This window comes from Thermobia domestica, chromosome 5 (genome assembly GCF_964235325.1).
Source record: "Thermobia domestica chromosome 5, izTheDome1.hap1.1, whole genome shotgun sequence".
Lineage (NCBI taxonomy): Eukaryota > Metazoa > Arthropoda > Insecta > Zygentoma > Lepismatidae > Thermobia > Thermobia domestica.
Genome location: NC_137458.1, coordinates 206,769,289 through 206,785,039, shown reverse-complemented (window position 1 = coordinate 206,785,039; position 15,751 = coordinate 206,769,289). Strand labels below are relative to the sequence as shown.

Below are 15,751 nucleotides of genomic sequence, written 5' to 3'. Positions count from 1 at the left end.
AAGAGCTCTCAGTAATCCGGCACCCTTCTATGTTAAAAATTGTCCGATTAGTGAGAATGTAATGTACTGTATTTTTACTTAACACGTTAGCTGCGGCAGTGTAAACCTGAGTTTGGATCTCAATGCTATACGAGTCACCGTGTGTCTCGTGACTCGTGTAGCGCGTGGATGCTAGTAATCTTCAAAATCTGTACAAACGAAAATACCACAAACGAACAGAGGTAATAGAATGCATAAAACGACACAGCACAGAAATGAAATATTGCACAAGCCACCGGTGACTCGTAACGCAGCGAACGTTAAAGCTTATTATTATTAAAATATTATCTCCTTTATTACTTTATTTTGGACCACCACTATTATCCTATCAATGCTCACATATTCCTCATTGGTCCCTCTTACTTTCTGAACAGTCTTTGCTATTGTGCACTGTCTGTTGTGTCAGCTTTGCTTTCCCATTGCCTTTTTTATGTTCTCTCTAAACGACAGAATATACTATTACTTTTTCCTTGATGTATCTCTTTTCTTCTCTGTGCTTGCCTGAAGATGGCTTTGACAGTTCAAATTCTTGCTTGTGTAGTTTATGTTAAAGTATATATTGAATATTGTATGTACCAAACAGCGCTTTAACAGTGACTGAATAACATTGAATTAAGGTGTCAGTGGAATGTTAGACTCGTTTCAATTTTTTAGTGCACTCAGGTAGGAGTTGGAACCCACATTAAACTATACTACGATACCTCAAATAATCTCGATGATCAAAAGAATTGTTGAATTCCAAACAAGCAAAACCAAACGAAGACTTGATATAAAGATCAATTTATCTATATTGCTATGTAGAAAACGAGCCTTTTACTTCAGTGAGATGGTTAATCTCCACAAAATACTAGGAGAGACTGCACGGTACACTATACCCGGTAGTTTAAAAAATATTGAGCCTCTTGTGCACGAGATGGCGTTAGTGTCCCATCTCAGGGTATGAGCCACAGCAAGTCAGTCATAGTCAATAGATGATTTAGTTGCAATCATTCTGGAAACTTCAATGTCCAAGATGCTTCTCGAAGTACGTAGCGACCAATCATAGGAAAAGTGGAGATATTCTCGCAAAAGTCTACTAAGATCGGCATATAATCAGTAATGACATCGCCAATGACTTAAACATCAATCACAGTGCTAAACGATTCCAAGTAAGGTAGCTACAAAAAGCTCGACAGGACATGATCTGACTGAAACCATCTACTAGATCGAATTTTTATCTGTGAATTTATACTGAAACGTAACAACCTTGAGCCATTTCTGAAGCCGTTGATCACGAATTATGAGAATCGGATAACCTAGAACAACAATGTGTGAAAAAGATTGTAGTCGAAACAAGAAGCTCCACAACCTATGGCAAAGCCCACATAGACGCTATGGTTATTCTGTGCGTTTCGTAGGATTGGAAGTGCATCATTTATCGCGAGCTGCTGGCGATGGGCAGAACAATACAATTGAGCAAAAACATTTACACAATCGAATTTCTAACTGCGAATCTCCGCTGAAACATAATGGATTCGAGTCATTTCTGAACCGGTTGATGACAAGTGATTAAAAGTGGGTAAACTAAAGTAGATGTGCGAAAAAAATTCTTGGTCGAAGTGAGAAGATGGTCTGTGACAAAACCCGCACTGACGCCTAGGAAGATTATGGTGTGCTTTTGGTGGGTTTGGAGGGCATCATGCATCGCAAACTGCTGCTCCCGGGAGAACGACAGACTTAGATTTGTACTTCAGGTAAGCACACCCAACAATCCAAAAGAAATGGCCTGAACTGGTCAACAGACAAGGCGTTGTGTATTACGTTGACAACGCCAGGCTACACACATCTTTAACGATCTGTCAGAAATAGAAAGAACTTGGATGAGTTTTAATGCATCCACCGTATAGCCTGGTCGTTGCACCAACAGATTATTATTTGTTTCAGTATCTATACAATTACCCGAATAGTATGAAATTAGTTTCAAGAGAAACCTGTTGAAACCAAACGTTATAATTTTTGGACAGAAACAACATAAGCTCTATAGTAATGGTGTTATGATATTACCGAAGTGATGGTAATGTTATTTTCAAATAACAATCAATGTAACCTCCATTTTGACCTCCAAAGGCTCAATACTTTCTAGACAAACTAATAATATATCTATATAAGTATTTAAATGCATTAATCTTTTGAATAAAGCACTTTTAATGTGCAAGATAAATAGTATGCATTACGTAAAAATGAAATAAATATTGCATTTGATTAATTGACGCATTTACATATTTTGTGCAAATATTTCCTAGTTTTATGCAAATGAAGCGTGGCAGCGAATTCAAAGGATAAAAGCTTAATTTTACACAGAATACGTGCAAGAGATACCCGATGAAGTTAGAAGAGAAATTCCTTCCTTGATTCTCACGACTCTTCTGCAGTTAGGAGCGGAAATTACATTCCATGATATTAATTGACGCTTATCAGTGCATCATGTCATTATTTGATACACTTGTGCTGTATGTGTAGTTTCAAATTTGTGACTGGTTTCTTTTGCGAATATTTATGAAAGGTTTTAACATGTCCCAAGTTCGAAAGGTTAACAACCATAATAAGGAGTTCTTATCCTCAAAGATGTCTTTGACAACTTGAGTAGTATGTCATATGTCTTAATATGTATGCACTTTTCCCATGGCAATTGTGTACACACTGATCTTAGTAGTAGCAACAAAAACGATGCAAAGTAATTCTCGTTTGCTAGATGAAGAGTTACGAGTATCAAGGAACAAGTTCCTCTTCTAAGCTCATTGGGCAGCTCCTGCACGTTTCCTTACACACGAGAATATTAATCATTGTATATAAGGCGAGACCTCCTGCTAAACGAAGCACCGCTACAAGAGCAAGCGACAAGTGATTGATGACACGGGCTTCCTTTCATGCGATTCTCATCACAACCATTCAATTCCACTAACCACGAAAAGAGGAAAAGACACGACCTGCAGCCAAAAGTACTAGGAAGCAACGCGTCAACGTCAATGCGCATAATTTTGTCAATGTCAATAAACAACGCTTTTAATAAGAAAACTCATTGGAAAAATGTGTAAGACAGCAAGTCTACACGTGACTACACTTAGACATTTTATTTCAACATGAAAAGAACGAAATGATAGATATAAGCAACCAGATATATTAAAACAAGTATATTATAAAGTGATGTGACATATTGCACCATTGTCCGCTATTATAATCCGAATATGATCTACATAAATTTCGTACTGAGAAATGGAAAATAGTCTAGTGTGGAAGTAACCGGTTAGAGTTCTCATGTGATAAAAGATAAGTGGGTTCAAATCCAGTGGTCAGCCATCCTACTACGTTTATCGTCCAGTTTCGAATTTGACCACCTTCGTAGCAACAGTCATTAACACCGTAAAACATCTGAAACCAATGGGAAATTGGCTGAATCGTACAACATTTTAACTAATTGGATATGAGGTTCCAATCATCATCCAGCTGGCTAACGATTGTGACGTATGCCGCGTACATCATGCAATAAGGGCATGTTCATATTTTCACTGAATATGGTATCATTCAGTATCTAATGACTGTTTGGCTATTGTAATTTATTTACAGTACGGTAAATAAATACCTAAACTGAGGCAGAGGACCAAACAAATGGAAACTAAAATCAACAGTGTTACGTAGGAAGAACTCAGGCTCCAACCACTTGTGTATCGAACAGATTTGTATTCACTGACAATTTGCTTAATTTTTGCGAATATTCACAGTTTAAATAGCAACGTATACGAGCCATATGATGGTCATATCGTTAGCGTACGCAATTTCTGTGCCGGAGACCCCGTTTGATTCTCGTTGAAAGCTCGTGTATTTGTTGGAATCCCATGTTAAACAGAAGGTCTATGTCAAATATAGCTTAGATGTTGAAGAGAACGTTAAATTTCAGTCCAATCTAAGGAAAATAACGTGTAAGTAACAGCTGATGGTACGAATAAGAAGACTGGTGCAAAAATCTTCCTGATGACCGCTAACACTTTGAAAATTTTTACGCGTCCCATCAAGTGCCTCTGAATTCTCTTCAACATGTGACGATCCAGATCAAAAACTACAGGGGTTGTCCTTGGTAGTTCATTTATTTAAAAAAAATAACTTCCAGACAGAGATATTTAAATGGAATTATTATAGCTCCTTACTAAGTTACCTCCACTTTTTTTGGAAGTTAATGAATAAATTAAAGACTAAAGAATATTTGTTAAAACCCTAAAAAGTAAACCCGAGAGTATCTCCGAAACGTTATTACATGAACTAACAATTGTTTTCAAAACCTTTTCTATAGTGTATAAATTTGGATGTCTAACAATTATGAATCAGAAACAGCGCATCCAAATTCCTCACCTAGAAGAAAAGGTTGGAGCCTGAGTTCTTCCTACATCAACATGGCTTTCAACTGAATTCGAACTCTGAACTTTCCCCGCTTGCGAAGTACGATCGCTAAGCAATAGATTATGCCTGCTCACCAAAAGTGATCCAAATCCAAGATTTTCATTATATGCACTTCAAATTTTAAAAGATTCTAAATATCGCAAAATTCACCTGAGTTATCTGGACGTGTAGCACATATCATATACTCTTCTTTTCTAATTTAGTGTCTAGGAAATATTTTGTTTAAGACAGTGGTTCTCAATCTATTTTCTCTGAATGCACAATGTACTGAACACCAACAGCATCGTAAAACACTTATAATCAAGTATTGCAGCTACCGTTATAGGCGTTGACTAGTACAGCCTGACTGAAAGTTTTTCTTAAACTTATTTTTAAAATCTTTGTAATAAAAGTAAAATGTGGAACATTTGAAAAATGGATTTACTGGCCTTCTTGATGGTATATTAATTATTTCTAACAGTTCGCGACACACCCTATGGGGCTGCGAGACTAGTCATCAATTGTAGCCTCTTTCGTCCCCTTCTTCTATTCTCTTCCACTGGACTTTCTATCTCGTCTCTTATAATGTAGCTTGTTTATGATACAGTACTCATGATACTGGGAATCAGGAGAGTTAAATTTTACCAATTGATACGACAGCTTGAATAACATAGGATAATCTGAACAAACACTGTCTATTATAGCAGACAAAATTGTGAATATATATTTTTCTATCCATTCCGATCTCCGGGAAAGATATATTGAATGCTAGAGCATCCGTGTAGAAAAAATAGCTAAATGGTAGAGGAGAAGGATGATATAACAATTAAAATAGAAACATGAAACCTACCTACCACTTATATTAAGTGCGAAATCTTAAATATGAGATGAAATCAAATAATTAAGAATTAATAGGAATTTTCTGAAATTAGCTAGAAAGTTACCTGAAACTGCAGAGCGAAGGATATTGGGTACTTCATTCAGGCTATGTGAAAGGAAGTCATAACGGTGAGAGTAATTCTCTCACCCAGAGAAATGAGAGTAGAATTTGTATATGATAGGGTTATGATGGTAAGTCTTTACGACGAACAGAAGGATTTGACACAAACATTCGCATCGACTACTAGACAACAACTAAAGTTATATGAGAAATTACTTTAAAAAATACGAGGAAAATCATAAACATAGAGAAATGAAGTGAATGAGTCACTGTGATGGGAGATTTTAAAGCTAATGTTAGGGTAGAATAAAAGAATAATATAGTAGGAAAATATGGTTTGGCCGAATCCAATCAATGAGAGAAGAACCAATCAATATTTGCAGACAGGCTTCATACGTAATTCTGAACACTTGGTTCGAATAGCATAAGAGGAATATAGATGGGAATTCCCAACGTAAAAATCAAATAAATGTGATTTATCTGAGTCAGAAACGGAAAGGGAGTCTCTGAGACTCAGACCATAATTTTGTGCTGTCCGAACTGGATGTCCAACTTTGAAAAATGTCAGATCAAATTATACTCACAGAAAATAAACAAATAAAGTAATATAAACTTGGACAAAATAGGTTATAAAGGGCGGCGGGGACATACAGCAGACACATGGGAAACAGTAAAGTTACTACTATCAGAAAATGGATTAGATGGATGGGTGGATTAGAACTTAGTGTTCATTTCAACAGTGAGGCTATATAAAACGAAAATATACAGTTTAACGTCGAATACGCAATACATGAGTTACCACCGGAAATTGATCCCAGATGTCTCGCGATCAAGACGGTGCACTAATGATTCCACGAGAGAGGTGAAAAATGGATAAGAAGCCGTTAGTTAGGAAGCGATGTTAAAGACAGCGAATAGAAAGAAAAGCTTGGAAATAGGACAGTACCGAGGAAGGTAAAATGATGCACAGAAAACTAAATAATCAATTATAAAGAGTAACGGGCAGGAGAAGAAAAGAATTGAATATGGAATATGTAAGCATATAGAAAATGAGGAGGAGTAAGGAACTATGAAGAATGCACGGGAGGTGAAATCAATTGAAGGTAATAGAAAATATAAGGCCATAAGGATAACAGTAGCAAACAAGAATAAGAACACAGCAAGCAGATTGATGTTTTAGGGAGATGGAAAGAACAACTATATGACTTGCCTGGATACCAAGTGTTGTAACTCCAAAATCGAAGGAGAGAGCTTGAACTTAAACATCTCACGTAAATCACGGAATACGGAAAACTCTCGCGGCCGGAGCATCGCTGCCCAAAGTCTCGCGGGGCAAAACCTCGCCGCTTCAAACCTCGTGTGGCCAGAACCTCGCCGCCCAAAACTTTCCGTAGACAAAACCTCGCAAGGCCAAAACCTCATCGCCCAAACCTCGCGTGGGCAAAACTTCGCCGCCAGAACTTCGTGTGTAAAAATCTCGCATAGTTAAAACCTCAAGGATGAAAATCTCACTTGGTCAAACCCTTGCGGGATGAAACCTCTTCTTAAAATTTAGCCAATGAGTTTCTTAATTGCAATTCCATATTACAATAATAATAATAATAATAATAATAATAATAATAATAATAATAATAATAATAATAATAATAATAATAATATAATAATAAGAAGAAGAGGAGGAGGAGGAGGAGGAGGAGACAAAGCATCGTGTGGGTTAGTTTCCTCGGGATATTCCCGCTTCTGCCCACTTTCCCCATTCCACCCGAACCATCTATGTTGAAAATTTGATCGAGATCGGTGGGGTAGCTCAAGAAATATGATGTCACAAACATAGCCATTCCATTTCCCGTTAGAATTTCTTTCTTCTCATTATTTTAATGTAATTGTGTGTTATTACTATATATATATATATATATATATATATATATATATATATATATATATATATATATATATATATATATATATATATAAACAATATATAGAACATTCTACATAGAAGAAATCGCCGTAACGAGATTTTATACTGACGACATTTCTTCCCAGGCGAGATTTTGTCCTGCGAGATTTTTGCCAGGCGGGATTTTGTCCCGCGAGGTTTTGGACTGGCGAGATTTTGGCCAGGAGAGATTTCGGCTGGGCGAGATTTTGGGCGGCGAGGTTTTGGTCCGCGAGGTTGTCGGCGCGAGATTCTGGCCGCGAGATTTCGTACCCAAACCGTAAATCACATTAAGAGAATGTTATTAGAAAATAAACTTCATAATTATATTTTTGGTTGCAACCATAAAATAAATGTAAAGGTTTCATGAGATACTGAACTTTAAACTTATCTCCTGATAAATTTCCATTTTGAAGTTACACCATTTGGTTCATGTGTTCATGAATTGTATGATAGTAAGAATTTTCATAATGTAACTGTTCAAGAGGAAAACGTGTAAGCAAGGGTGAAAAGGGCTTACGATATTTTCAGACAAGTTTTAGAAAGCAATATCCGAGATTAGAAATGAAAAAGCAAAATAGATAGACAATATTTCATAGATTTTATTTAAAATATAGCAAAAGAAGGAAAAATGAATTGTTTCTACACTGTAATGAAATATATGAGACGGAAGAGTGACCAATATTTCCTATCTCATGCTCTAAAATTATTTGAATAATGAACAGATTGTACAGAGGAACAAACAGAAAACTTACAAGGAACAACTTGTGTTTAGGAAGGATAAAGATACAGGGGATGCTATTGTTTACTATAAGTAATTGGTATAAGATTTATGGAGAAAAGCAAGATTTATGTGGTATTTCTTAATCTAGAAAATAATTTTGTTTAGTGGATCTGAGAAATGTTGATAGTAGTGCTGAATAAGATTGGGCTGATATGACAAGAGAGAAGACTCACAAAAAGTTATGAACTATCAGTAAGAATTAAAATAAGGAAGGTATGGAATTGGAAGAGGAAAGCAACACGTATGTTTCCTTCCACAAACCTTGTTTAATACCTATTTAGAATAATGAATATAAGTCTACATAGAAGAAACATTATTTCAGTAGTAGATAAACGAACTATATGTATATATTCTGCAAATGATATAATTCACGTTAAAGAGCAGAACTGCAAATTGTCTAAGTGTTAGAAAATTGAAGAAAATATGTGAAGAATACAAGAAGAAGAATAACTATTGAAAGAACGATTCGAACAAAGTAGTTTGTCAATAACAGAAGTAGGGAAAAAAGGAAGTAGAAAGAGTGATTAGTTTCAGCTCTCTATGTGTAATTACCTAAATATTTGAAGAGTCAAACAGAAAATCAACGAGGAGATGCAAGGAATGGTAAAGAAGAATGTCACAATATTGGAAAGAATTAAAACGGGGAAAGAGAAACCGGTTAACGTATTGCTCGAGAAAACATTATATTGAGGGACGTGATAGAAACCAAGAAGAAGAAATGGAACTATCGATAGAAGATACAGGAGGCATTCCTACGTCAATACAGAGAGGTTAGATAAAGATCGAAGTTCGGGAAAGTTTCTGCACAAAAAAGAGTATATTACGCCAAAATAAACATCTTAAAAAACATTGACCACTTCGTCTGGTAGTGTTTTCTAAATACGAGTCCAATATGTAGTTGAAACTTTTATAATATATTTTCTTTTTTCTTTAGTTTAAAAATCGTAGAAAAAAGGCAAATGCAGAGATGTTTCCTACTTAACATTTCTGTTTCATCAAATATTACCAATCGATTAGAAGGAAAATATAATGTTGCTACTTACTTTTATTGAAGCAAAAGATTGTAAAAAAAAAAAATCTTTCGTGGATGAGGTAGAGAGAGAAGAGAAGAAAGGTTTTTATTTTCTCTAGGAACGAGCTCTCCATATACCTCGGTTTCTGACTTATTTTTGGCGTTCTTTGCTCTTCAATACTCTGTTCTTCTTTCATGTGATCTCGACTGTCTATAAATACAGGCTGAGGGAGAGAGAGAGAAAGAGAGCTGGTAGAGCGTAACATGAGAGCTTCATGATGTGAAGGGAATCTACGAAACAAAAATAAAAATTGTGTTTTTTGTTAACAAAATATAAATGAAAATTTAAGCATACGAATCTCAAAAAAGCAGATGGAGAAAAAGAGATTTTTAAAACCTGATATTTGAGAACAGAAACGCTGTATTCTGAAAATAAAAGCATGAATCTATTTGAAAGAAGATCGTTGCTTTAATTCAACAGGATCTGAAGAACTTCCAAAGCTCTTTTTTAAATGTTGGATGCTTTTGATTGACCTTTCTACGAAAAGTTTTTTTAAGAGCCATTTTTAATTTAGAAACGTTTTAAACATTAATTCTCTTTAAAGTTATCTCGCTGGTGATAACGTGACACAAACAAAGTGCATATTACGAAAAGACCAATAAAGTCTTTCTAAAAGTCGGAGGAACTTTAATTGGCCGCAGTCAGTCTTTAATATGAAGGACCATGCTAGAAGTAATAGTCACCATTTTGTGTAAGTATATACAGTAAATTTAAATACCACATCTTAATCCTAAGGTATTGATTCAAACTATTCATAAACATGTTTGAAATATTACTAACTGATCAGGGTTGTCACCTTAGACCGGTACGGGAGACCTGTTTGGCAAGTATCAAAAGAAAATTCATGATTCCTTCGGACACTCCTTTCTTCTTGGTTCTGATTTTTTCAACTGAAATCGGAACGCGAAAGTGTCTCTATTTTACTTAAGGAGTCAGCTATTTTATTCTACATAGTCATTGTTATCTTTTTTTCTTACAAAACTTATAAGGTTCATTACTAACACATATAAATAATCGCCTACGCATATTCTATCCAAAAGCACTAATATTTTTTTTTAAATATAAATGTGATAACTAATCTGAGATGGTCATAATGAAAGTCAAAGGAGACTAAAAAACAAGTCATTATTTGTAATTTTTAATATGGCACACCAATTCCTTTAAGAGTTTGAATGAAAATTGTAAACAGCAGCTGTTCGAAACACATGTTGCAGTATCCTTGTGCTATGGCATCATAGGAGTTGAATTAAATTGCCAATTCATAACCAGATTATTTATATCTTATATAAATGTCTGGTAAGCTCTTTAGAGGTGGCGTCCGGACTCTGTAGAACATAATTTCTGTCGAGCTTTTCAATGAGAGTACATGTGATTCAGATCCCATATTAAACGGTAGGCCGGTCTCATAACACGCTGAAAAGGAATATTTTCAGAAATTTGAAACAAACTTTCCAATATTTGTTAGATGGATATTTTTCTGGTTAATATTAATCTCTTTGCAGATATTTACCTCATTATTCTAGAAAGTTTAGATAATGTTTCTAGTAAAGTGAGTTGTGCTCTACCAAAGATGGTGGCGCTAACTTCCTGGACTAATTTTAAATTTTTATGATCAGCTGTGATAATAAAGTCGGAAGGAAGCAAGATTGCATTTGTTTACATCATTCAAAACGTTTGAATTACTTTACATTAAATTTAGGAGTTTGAAGCAAGTGTGTGTCCAACATCAATAATTTTTAGAATCCTCTTGAAGTGCACTGTGGTATAACTTCCAACTTATTTATTTATTTATTTATTTATTTTTTGCTTAGTTTATAGTCATATATCCGTTATTGTGAATCGTAATAACCTTTTCCTTACTAAGTCACTGGATTCAGTTCGGCCGACTGGTAATCCAAGTCTAACTGCATAAAAAGGGTTATTTTCAACCTTAATTTTTCTCGCCCGTTCTCATACTCGTAACTTCGTCAGGAAAAACAGTGGAGAAGCGTAACCTGCCACAAATTTGCTGGGAGATGGGTAGACTTGAAAATCGTGTGGACGAAAGAAAACGGACGAATTCAAAAAGTTCTCATTGGTTTACTTAAAATGAATTAACTCGCATAGCAACGTTAGAATTTTTTTTTCTGACTTCCAATATGGCCACGGAGTAAACCTTCACTTAACAAAAAGAGGATGTATGAAGAAAAACTAGGGAAAGGGAATAGTATTAGAGATAAAATAATTTAATTCAGAACTGACAGTGCAAGTTTATTGCCCATAGCACACCTTTTTCCCTTCGCCCACCCAACTCTTGCAACTCCTGGTTGCACGATTGAAACCATATCATCGCTTTGTCTTGCAAATACTGAAATGCACCCGATGTCTCGACTCGCAATTTGTAATGAATTCAACGAAATATGTCAAAGTTATGCAAAATTTAAAATAAATAGATCTAGAAAGACGAAAAGAAACTATTATCGGAGAAAATTCTTGCTAAAGATATTAGCAGGAAATGAAACAAGAAAGTCATGAAGACAAAAACTGATTGACAGTACTAAAAAGGATAATTCTTACGATAAAAGTAAGGAATTCAGGTAGAATTTAGGTGATACATGAAAGCTTCTCAATTTGTGAAAGGTAGCTTGCCAAGCAGAGTATTCATCATAACTATAAAAGATCAATCTCAACCAATCTTAACAAGCATTATCACATTTCCAAGTGTCCATCAATATGCAACCCACTTATTTATTTATTTTGTAATAATTCAAATATCACACAAAGTCCTATTTACCGAGATATTAGGCATTGTCAAAAGAAAATATGCGTTTAAGTCAAATCTGACGATATACTATTCGTTTTGGAAATAAGATGCTCAACTAAATCTAGTAACTCGGAATAAACTAAATACTACAATATTATTAGCATTTAAGGAAACAAAAAGATATTCAAAAATTATATATATATATATATATATATATATATATATATATATATATATATATATATATATATATATATATGCTGTAGATCTTATTGAGTTGAAGAAAATGATATGGGTAAATCCATGTAGATAGTTTCCAAGAAAATTGAGATTCAGAATAGCTCAGGCGAAGAAGGCATTTGAATAAAAAACAGAAGCTTTTAACTAGAAGCATCAACGTAAAACCGAAGAAAAGGCTTATTAAAATACAGGGTGTTTCAAAACAACACGACAACGTTTGGGAAGTGATTTCTGACACTAAGATAAGACAAAAAGTATAGACCAACCTGGGTGCACAAATGTTTCCTTTTGGAGTTATAGGTTGCTGAAAACATGAAAAATGAACTTTGAAGGTCCATAGCTAAAAAACTATGGGACCTACCGTAGTCGGGTCAAGACTTCACTTAGGAACTAGCATGTGCCCTACCCAAAAATCCATTTTTCAGAATCCTAATGTAGCCACGCAACAATTTTTATAGAGGAACTTTGCCTCCAGGCATATAATTTGAAGTACTCACCAACTCCCTTTAAAAAATTGTTACGGAAGTACCGCAGGACTCTGAAACATGGATTTTTGGATAGGGCACATGCTAGTTCCTAAGTGAAGTCTTGACCCGACTACAGTAGGTCCCATAGTTTTGGAGCTATGGACCTTCAAAGTTCATTTTTCATGTTTTCGGTAACCTATAACTCTAAAAGGAAGCATTTGTGCACCCAGGTTGGTCTATACTTTTTGTCTTATCTTGGTGTCAGGAATCACCTCCCAAACGTTGTCGGTGTTGTTTTGAAATACCCTGTATATGTGTGGAGTGTGATGTTGTAGGGACGTGAGTAGAGATGCAAAAAAGCCGGCTTTTTTGAATCGATGGTTTTTTTCACATAAAAAGCCGGCTTTTTTGGGAAAAAAACGAGAATTTTGGAAATTTTGGCTTTTTTCAACTTCATGATTTTTCTATCTAAATAGCTTTCTTATAGTATATTCTATAGTTAGATAAGAATTCCATGACCTGAATGTCATATTTCGCTCTGAAATTCACCATCAAGATGGATGGAGCACATATTTTACGAATTAAAGCTAACATGAAGAATGTAGTATTTGAGGGTAATTTTAGAGGCTATTTAACTTTATTTTAACTTTTGAGTTATCGACATCTTTTTTCTTCTCTAGTCTGTCATCCGTGTTTCATTTCTAAGAGCTTTTAGTACTCTAGCTTCTAGCGCAAAAGTTAAACTTGCCCGTTTTTCTATTTATCCGTCAAAGCGTACGTTTTTCAATATATCCGTCAAACCGTACTTCCACATTTCTGTTATACTGTAGCTGTGAAGTGATTTAGCATTAATTTTCCGGACACAACCTTGAATACCAATTTATACAAATAATCAGTAGCGGATTTAGAAAAGTACTTTAGGAGGGGGTTTTCTGATTGTTTCGTTTCCTAAAAAGTCCTAATTTTATTTGGGAAGTGCTTGAAGTTTATGAGTACAGGCATAACTAATATTTCGTTTCGTTTATATGTTTAGCAATAATCTTCCGGATACAACTTTAAAAATCATTTTATACTGAGAATCAGTGGCGGATTTAGAAAAGTATTTTGGGAAGGGTTTCTTACTAATGTTTAGTTTTTTTAAACATTCGTAATTTTTATTTGACGGGAGCTTAGGCCTAAAGTTTATGAGTAAAGGCATAAATAATAGATATTTCGTTTGTTGCAGACATTCCGTAACTTTGGGGAACCGGCTTCAGTCCGAAAGACCGCCCCCCTAACCTTCGCAAAACCGTCACTGTTGGTAATTAGTAATAATAACGATTTAAAAACAATAAAGAAGGAAGTCGCCCAACTCACAGTACACGCACTATTTCTACATTCACAGATGGAATTAAGAAAAGCTTTGTCAGAATGGTCGAATGCTGGTTGAATCCCGGACTTTCCGATAGAAGCTCAAAAGCTAATCACTCAGTCATGTTTGTTGTGCAGTTGTATTTAGCTTAACTTAAATATATTCCGTAGTCTTTTTTTTTGGGGGGGGGGGGGAGGAGTTCCGTAATGATATGTTGAATCCCTCTTGTTAAAAATTCAGAAAACTTGAGGATTGGGTAAACTGTGATGGTGGTTCTATAAAACTTAACTGTAGAATTTCAAGAATATATAGAACCAAAAGCTCTAGATGTTCAGCCTTTAAGTGTATCATATAAATCTAAGTATTTCTCTTATGTTTTATTTTAATTTTATTTTGTTTCAAAAAGAGGGTATGGAATATTTTGAAGTAAAAATACTACATACTCTTTTGCTAGTTATTTGTGTATTCTTTAAAAGGAAGTGTTTACTTTTAGGGTTAGCTGGTTAACACCAACTTTTTTTAAATAACTGGTTTAAACCAAAAAAAAATAAAAAGAATGAAAAATGCGAATCGTGTGAAATTCATGGTGACGTTTTCAGATATCAAACCACCTGCAATAGTTTTATTTCCCTTTCACCTTTTAATCAAGGTGTCCCATGTTCAATTCTCGGTCGAACCACAACCCTTCTTTCATGCGTAACCCAAGTAGCGGTTCGGATGTCAGTTTAAGCGAAAGTCTTCTCCTTGATAACCTCGGTATTTCGTAAGGATGTTAAGCCTAAACATACGAAACAAACCAAATTGTATATTTCTGCATGCCTAAATGCGTGTTGTTTTATAAAGAAGCCAATATTGCTTAAATATATTGATAGAAATTGGCATAATTTATCGATTGCCTACGTAGCTTCCAACATTAGCTTGGATTGGACTTTCAATGATATCTACGTACCGGTACTAAATTTGTAATTTAATACCTCAGTTTTAGCGTACTGATTATGGTACGTTGACCTTTAAATTTTACATGCAAAGCAATAACAGGATTTTCCCGTTATTGTCTTACATTTCAAGTAATGACGGGATTTTCCCAATGGATAGGGCGGGAGATTCTCGACTTAAGAAATTTACTGACCGCACTTCTTTAAGCTTATGGGAGTTCTTCCGGCATAACCCCGCTGTTGCATAATAACATCAAGGCAACAAACTTATTTCTGTGAATATGTAATATAAATACATAAAGCAAAAAATCTAAGTCAAAAAAGCCTGGTTTAAACCAAAAAAGCCTGGTTTAAAACATCCCTCAAAAACGGGTTTTCGGCATTTTCAAAAACAACCACGGTTCTTTCCAACTCTGCTTACTTTTGTATATAGGAGGTTAAAAAATTCTTATTATATACATTGGTTAATCCTGTGGAATTCATAATGTAAATATGTTGAAGAAAAATTGTTTGAAATATTTTTTTTGAAAATTCATAGTTTATTTTCGATGTTTTATATTATTATCAGCATCAACCACTAATTAAATGATTTTTTGTGTTATAGAGAAGCGATACAAAGTCTGTTTTATCAATTTAAAGCAGTATTTTGAAAAAAGCTCAAAATTTCCCAAGCAAAAAAGCAAAGCAGAAAAAACCGAGTTTTTTTTCAAAAAAGCCGGTTTTTTTCCGAGCCCTTGCATCTCTAGACGTGAGGCAAGGATATTAGGAGAAGAGGAAAAACGGAGAATGAAAGCCTTTGAAATGTGGTGTTATAGAAGAATGATGAAAAT

The 15,751-nt window shown here is 34.8% G+C and overlaps 1 protein-coding gene and 1 long non-coding RNA gene across 2 annotated transcripts in view; one reads left to right on the top strand and one right to left on the bottom strand.

Annotated features, from left to right (window-relative positions):
* The window catches only part of LOC145686369 (uncharacterized), a 686,556-nt gene that overhangs the window by 91,374 nt on the left and 579,431 nt on the right, over positions 1 to 15,751 (top strand). The window lies entirely within an intron of this gene.
* The window catches only part of LOC145686367 (follistatin-related protein 5-like), a 690,843-nt gene that overhangs the window by 285,107 nt on the left and 389,985 nt on the right, over positions 1 to 15,751 (bottom strand). The gene's annotated exons all lie outside the window — the stretch shown is intronic.